The 7,602-nt window shown below is 39.0% G+C and overlaps 1 pseudogene; it reads left to right on the top strand.

Moving 5' to 3' along the window:
- Positions 1 to 5,140: 5,140 nt before the first annotated feature.
- Positions 5,141 to 5,506, top strand: LOC126020669 (60S ribosomal protein L37a-like; annotated as a pseudogene).
- Positions 5,507 to 7,602: the final 2,096 nt, after the last annotated feature.

The following is a 7,602-nucleotide window of genomic DNA, read 5'->3' as shown; positions in this document are numbered from 1 at the left end:
TATACAATAACTTTGTATATATACTGATATACACGTATAGTAGAGTTGTCCATGTTTGTATTATGCATGAAATTCTCTTTCAGATCTGCTAGGCAAAACCATAAAAAAAAAATTTTTTTTTGTGAATTTGAAATGATTTATCTAAACAATTGCCGGCTATTACATTTTAAGGAGCTTTTAATTGATTCAGCTGAATTCTCTTTTCTTTTGCTCTATTTTGGATCCTTTCCAACAAATATTTTTTAGTATGAGTGAGTGTTATGGCCATATTTTTTGTGAAGTCTGTGTATGTATGTCTTGTTTAGTGTCTGTCTGTTCTGCATATTTTGTATATAGTTTCCTTTTTCCTAACTTTATCTTCCCCAAATTAGTCTTCCTTATCCTTCCTTCTCTCTTCCTAGTCCTTAACATTTTAATTTTCAGGATTTCACATGTGCAACCCATCTCCTTCACCCACAACTACAAGCTTCCTGATCTCGGCGGGAAGAAGAAATCCATGACTGTTGGAGTTTTACACCATATATGCTGCAAACTTGTTGGAAATGAAGCCACCTGGGATTTGTGTCACAATGTAACACCAGAGAAAAGATCCATGGACAAGACCCACAGTCTCTGGATCCCAGTTAAACTGTGCTATCTGAATTTCTGGTTTTCCATCCACATACAAAATGCTATTGTTGACCGTTTCTACAATGGCTACCCCAAGATTGCACCGATCCCAAAGGAAATACAGAAGCCCAACCAACTTATGATGTAATGATGTAACGCTTGGGGATGCCCCAACACATGGATGACTGTACTGGCCTTCCTTCTTCATTCAGCTTGATGTTATCTCCTGTACAAGGCTTCAACCGGCTTTTCCAGACCCATCAAGTGTCTTCTGCCGGTCTTTTTGGAGTTCCAGACCCCTCATATTTACAGATTGGTATTGAACTCTGTAGAAATTACATCTATTGTTTTTCCTATAACTGTAATCCTTTGAAGTTATGTTTGGTACTACGCTTCTTTTGACTATCGTAATTAATGTTTTTCTATTTTAGTTTTTAATATTAGGAATCGATGTTGTATTACATTAAGGTTTTGCTTTCTTGACTTTAGGTTTGTGAGTTATATATTATTGTCTATAATTTCCCAAATGATATTTTTGTCTGTTCTCAGGGTTTTTTGCGTGGGCGCATCATAGGCAAAATACTAGGTTTATAGAAGGTTCCATCCATTTTGGATGGGCCCTCAAGTTGTTTATTTACACAGGGAGGGTCTCTGCCTTAAACATTTTGTTTTGGTTTGTGACTTAAGCTCCCATCTATAAATAGTCGACATCAATTTCAGACATCTTATGGACTTCAGACCGGATTAAGAACTTGGACTAAGTTCAGATACCTATTGATCATCATTGCAGTGGCTCCCCACTGTGCAGAGGGTGTATGTGCCACTTCTTCCGAAATAAAGGCCTAGTTCAATGCCCTCAAAGATGGGCTTTCTGGTCTACCTGAACTTGAATGAAAATGGAGCTGGAGAGATAGCATGGAGGCGAGGCGTTGGCCTTTCATGCAGAAGGTCATTGGTTCAAATGCCGGTATCTGCCAGGAGCGATTTCTGAACGTGGAGTCAGGAGTAACTCCTGAGCACTGCCAGGTGTGACCCAAAAACGACCACCACCACCACCTACAACAACAACAAATAAAGAAAAGGTGCTTCTTCTTGCCTGCTACACAACCTTTCTGGTGTCTCTTCGAAAGATCTATGTACGTCTTAGATTTATCTTCTCAGGAGCTTGTAGTTGATTCCTTGATACATGTTTCTGGTTTTAGACACCCTGTGCTTAGGTTAGAAGTTTTTCTTTACATTTTCCTGTGATGCGCTTATGCAAACAGCCGCTCTTTTATTATTGACTAATTTTTCTTTTAATAATTGTAGACAATATTGTTTGTTTACTAAAAACAAAAGGGGGAATTATTGTGTATGTAAATATTTTGGGGGATTACTATGTTGCTCACCCTAATCTGATTAGGTGATTGTGCCCTACCCTAGGGTGTGACCTGGCATTCTGCCCCCACCCTAGGGTAGGACCTGATTCTGCTTCCACCATTGGTTGGTATCTGATCCCACCATTGGGTGGGACCTGACTCTGGACTATAAGAGCAAGGGTCTGTGGAAGGCGAGAGGCTTTTTGCTGGCTGGAACTGAATCGGAGTCTTTGGACTTCAGTTTTGTCCATCCGAATAAAGCAAATATTTCCACGAGCCTGATTGTCTGCGAGCTGTTTACCCGCCGTTTCACCTCAGAACCGTGGGCTAGACAGGGTGGCAGACACGTGCTCCGAGCTGGAAGAAAAGGGCCTCATTCTCCATCCCTCCATCAGTCAACCTCTTCAGGGGCTGTCCTGCTACAAACACAGATGCAAAGATCCTCAACAAAATCCTGGCGAACAGGATCCAGTGCCTCATCAAGAAGATCATTCACTTTGATCAAGTAGGTTTCATCCCAGGAATGCAAGGATGGTTTAACATCCGTAAATCTATCAATATAATACACAACATAAACAACAACAAAAATAAAAATCACATGGTCATATCAATAGATGCAGAAAAGGCATTTGATAAGGTTCAACACCCATTCTTGATGAAAACTCTCAGCAAGATAGGAATAAAAGGAACCTTTCTCAATATAGTCAAAGCCATCTACCAGAAGCCAGTGGCAAATATTATCCTCAATGGAGAAAAACTAAAATCCTTTCCTCTAAATTCTGGTACAAGACAAGGCTGTCCTCTCTCACCACTCCTATTCAACATAGCACTGGAAGTACTTGCTATAGCGATTAGGCAAGAAAAAGATATCAAGGGAATCCAGATAGGAAAGGAAGAAGTCAAGCTCTCACTGTTTGCAGATGACATGATACTCTACTTAGAAAACCCTAAAGACTCTACCAAAAAGCTTCTAGAAATAATAGATTTGTATAGCAAAGTGGCAGGATACAAAATTAACACACAAAAATCAATGGCCTTTTTATACACTAATAATGATAGGGAAGAAATGGACATTAAGAGAACAATCCCATTCACATTAGTTCCACACAAACTCAAATATCTTGGAGTCAACCTGACTAAAGATGTGAAGGATCTATACAAAGAAAACTACAAAACACTGCTCCAAGAAATAAGAGAGGACACGTGGAAATGGAAACACATACCATGCTCATGGATTGGCAGGATCAACATCATTAAAATGGCAATACTTCCAAAAGCATTGTACAGATTTAACGCGATTCCTCTAAAGATACCCATGACATTTTTCAAAGAAGTGGATCAAATACTTCTGAAATTCATCTGGAACAACAAACAACCTCGAATAGCTAAAGCACTCCTTGGGAAAAGGAATATGGGAGGCATTACTTTCCCCAATTTTAAGTTGTATTACAAAGCAACAGTTATAAAAACAGCATGGTATTGGAATAAAAACAGACCCTCAGATCAGTGGAATAGGCTTGAGTACTCAGAGAAGGTTCCTCAGACATATAACCACCTTGTTTTTGATAAAGGAGCAAGAAATCCTAAATGGAGCAGGGAAAGCCTATTCAACAAGTGGTGTTGGCACAACTGGTTAACCACTTGCAAAAAAGCGAACTCAGACCCCCAGCTAACACCATATACAAAGGTAAAATCCAAATGGATTAAAGACCTTGATATCAGAACTGAAACTATAAGGTATATAGAACAACATGTAGGTGAAACACTCCAGGACATTGAGACTAAAGGCATCTTTAAGGAGGAGACAGCACTTTCCAAGCAAGTGGAAGCAGAGATAAACAGATGGGACTATATTAAGCTGAAAAGCTTCTGCATCTCAAAGGAAATAGTGTCCAGAATACAAAGGCCACCCACTGAATGGGAGAAATTATTCACCCAACACACATCAGATAAAGGGCTAATATCCAAAATTTACAAGGTACTGACAGAACTATACAAGAAAAAAACAACTAACCCCATCAAAAAATGGGGAGAAGAAATGAACAGACACTTTGAAAAAGAAGAAAGGCAAATGGCCAAAAGGCACATGAAAAGATGTTCAACATCACTAATCGTCAGGGAGATGCAAATCAAAACTACTATGAGGTACCACCTCACGCCACTGAGATTGGCACACATCACAAAAAAGGAAAACAAGCAGTGCTGGTGGGGATGTGGAGAGAAAGGAACTCTTTTTCACTGCTGGTGGGAATGCCGTCTAGTACTACCTTTATGGAAAGCGATATGGAGATTCCTTCACAAACTGGAAATTGAGCTTCCATACGATCCAGCTATACCACTCCTAGGAATATACCCAAGAAACACAAAAATACAATACAAAAAACCCTTCCTTACTCCTATATTCATTGCAGTGCTATTTACAATAGCCAGACTCTGGAAACAACCAAGATGCCCTTCAACAGATGAGTGGCTGAAGAAACTGTGGTACATATACACAATGGAATACTATGCAGCCATCAGGAGAGATGAAGTCATGAAATTTTCCAATACATGGATGTACATGGAATCTATTATGCTGAGTGAAGTAAGTCAGAGGGAGAGAGAAAGACGCAGAATGGTTTCACTCATCTATGGGCTTTAAGAAAAATGAAGGACATTTTTAACAGTATCTCAGAGACAAGAGAGATGAGGGCTGGTAGGTGCAGCTCAGGACATGCAGCTCATCACATAGAGTGATGAGTGCAGTTGCAGAGATGACTACACTGAAAACTATCATAAAATGTGAATGAGGGAAATAGAAAGCCTGTCTCGAGTACAGGTGTAGGGGGGTAGGGAGGAGGGAGATCTGGGAAATTGGTGGTGGGAATGTTGCACCGGTGAAGGGGGGTGCTCTTTACATGACTGTAATCATACAACTATAATCATGTTTGTAATCACGGTGCTTAAATAAAGATAAAAAAAAAAGAAATTAAACACTTCATCACTCTCAATTAAATATAAGGTCATTTTACCTTCTGTAGGAGATTTTACAAAAAAAAAATGTTTGTATCTCATAACAGTAATACTAAAGTCATTATTTGAGAATGTACCGAGCTGTTTGGGGTGAGTTGAGTTCCTGTTATTTCATTCATTGAACATTGTAGTTTTCTGTGCATTTTTCCCACCAAATTTGCATTGCACCTATTGGGCTGTCAGTACTATAAAATTTGGAGACTGCGCTCTCTGCGTATGGTTTAAGGGAAGATGGCTAAGTGCACGAAGAAGGTGGGTATCATGGGTAAATATGGGACATGTTAGGGTGCTTCCCTCTGGAAGATGGTGAAAAGGATAGAGACCAGCCAGCACACCAAGTAAACAAGCTCCTTCTGTGGCAAGACCAAGATGAAGGGACGGGCTGTGGGCATTTGGCACTGTGGTTTCTATATGAAAACCGTTGCAGGTGGCACTTGGACCTACAATACCACTTCTGCTGTCACAGTTAAATCTAGCATTAGAAGACTGAAGGAATTGAAAGACCAATAGATCTCCATTCAGAAACATTGTTGAACTAAACTAAATGGGTTAATTTATGTAAAAAAAATTTTGGAGACTGCATGATCCAGGAGCTATGGTGCTGGGCTGATTGGGAGGCTTGGCAAATTGAATACATTCAGTTGTGGAGTTGGGCCATTTCTGTGGCAGAAAATATTGGGTGTGGTTGAGAGCTCTGCTTGCTTTTTTAGAATCAAATACTTAAGAACCTCTCTAAAATAGTATCCAATTATTGCATTACATATATAGTGCCACTCCAATTACAATGTGAATCTATCTGTGGCTGGGAGTCTCACAAAAGGAGTAATGATCACGTATGTTATTAACTATTACCAAGCATTTGTTCTTTTAGTCTCTATGGTAAACCAATACAATTGCTTCACATAAAACAAGCACATTGGTCTGGCAGACATTTTCTGAATTTCCTGTTTTCCTGGATACGACTCTGAGGTGAGTTCAAGAAATAGTTGTAACTTCATTGGACTTAGATGGGCAATTTGGAAAATGTATGTTCTTTATTATTGCTTCTTAAAACGACAATCTTAATATAATCTAACATGTTCCATCTACATAGAGTCAATTCCCTTCCACTAGACTTCTATATAACAGGAGACATTCAATTATTGCCAGAGTCAATATACTGTCTGGTGGAGTTATGTGTCCCTATTTCCCTTTCCAGTCAGTTTCTGATTCAGTGGTAGTAAATGCTAAAGGGAGTTGGCAACAATGCATTTTTCACTTAGAAGGGATTTTCTTTTGTACTTTGGATAGTTTCTCCAGAGTTATGCTTAGTGGCATTTCGACCATGTCATCAGATTGGACAGTTTTTTTAACATGGAACTGACTGGCAAGAGACCCCTGCAGCAAATGACTCCTGTCCTGGCTCACAGACAACAATTTGGCCAATATATAAGCAGAAATCTGGAAGAGGGACGGTCATTTGCATTAAATCTAAGTTTTCAAGAATGCTGTAGAATTTGACAGTTCCTAGAGCTTTTGATGTAAGCTGAGATAAATCATGTCTTCCTAGGTAGTCTGGATTCAGATATCCCGTTTCTGAGCTTTTTCTCCATAACCTCAACTGCTGGAAAAAAGAAAAAACTACTCCTTCTAAGGCAAAGAGTTTAAGAATGAGAGGTATTGCTGCTTACATAGCTATTGTTATTTAAGTCTTTGGGGTTCCGTTGCATAATTCTCTTTTTTTGAGGGGGCCACATCCAGTGATGCTCAGGGCTTACTCTTGGCCCTGCACTCAGGAATTAGTTCTGGTGGTGCTTGGGGGACCATAACAAATGCCGAGGATCAAGCACTGTTTAGCTGTATGCAAGGCAAATACCCTACCCACAGTAGTTCCACTACCATGCACAGTTGCTCTATTTCATTATAACACTGCTTTTTCTGGTTTCTCATCCTCTGTGAGGTGAAGTTTGTTCTTTTGCATAGAAAGAGGAGCGCTCACTTTTTTCTAATGTAAAATTGGAATGCACTATTAGTTTCCTAATAAACAGTAAATATAAAAGATTATACATTTTAAAACATAAACATAAAATCATTCAAAATCTTGTTAATTATCTAAACTTCCATTTGATGACACTTTAAATTTTTTGTGGCTTGCAGAATATTCTTCTTGAGTAATGAGGTTTATATTCCAAATTTAACTTCACAAAATGTATCCCCTATAGTTGTCTATATAAAAAGTAAATTAATTGTAGCTTTCATGAATAAGTATATACCTTTAATTTGCACAATAAAATCGTTTTAGTTCATTGCTCTTTCTGATAGCTTCTTCCACTGACCTTCAAAAAAGAAATAAAAAATCCTGTTTCTTCGTTTAAATTTTGACATTGTCATCAGTGATATAATTTAGATCGCCTAACATCTTCATAAAAGACAGATCTAAAATGTTCGTCTTCAAGTCTATTACAACCCCATCCACTACCATATCTGCTGTCTGCTAAACTCTGTCAATGAAGAAAACTGGACAGACTAGCTCGAGAAGTAAACCTTCTTCTACACTGTCACATTCCGAATTGGTACCAGGCATACTGGCCCAGTACTAGCCGGGAGTCTTGCACTAAAAGGAAAGTACTGGGACATCTTAGCA

This window comes from Suncus etruscus, chromosome 10 (genome assembly GCF_024139225.1).
Source record: "Suncus etruscus isolate mSunEtr1 chromosome 10, mSunEtr1.pri.cur, whole genome shotgun sequence".
Classification (NCBI taxonomy): domain Eukaryota; kingdom Metazoa; phylum Chordata; class Mammalia; order Eulipotyphla; family Soricidae; genus Suncus; species Suncus etruscus.
This window is presented reverse-complemented; position numbering and strand designations above follow the sequence as displayed.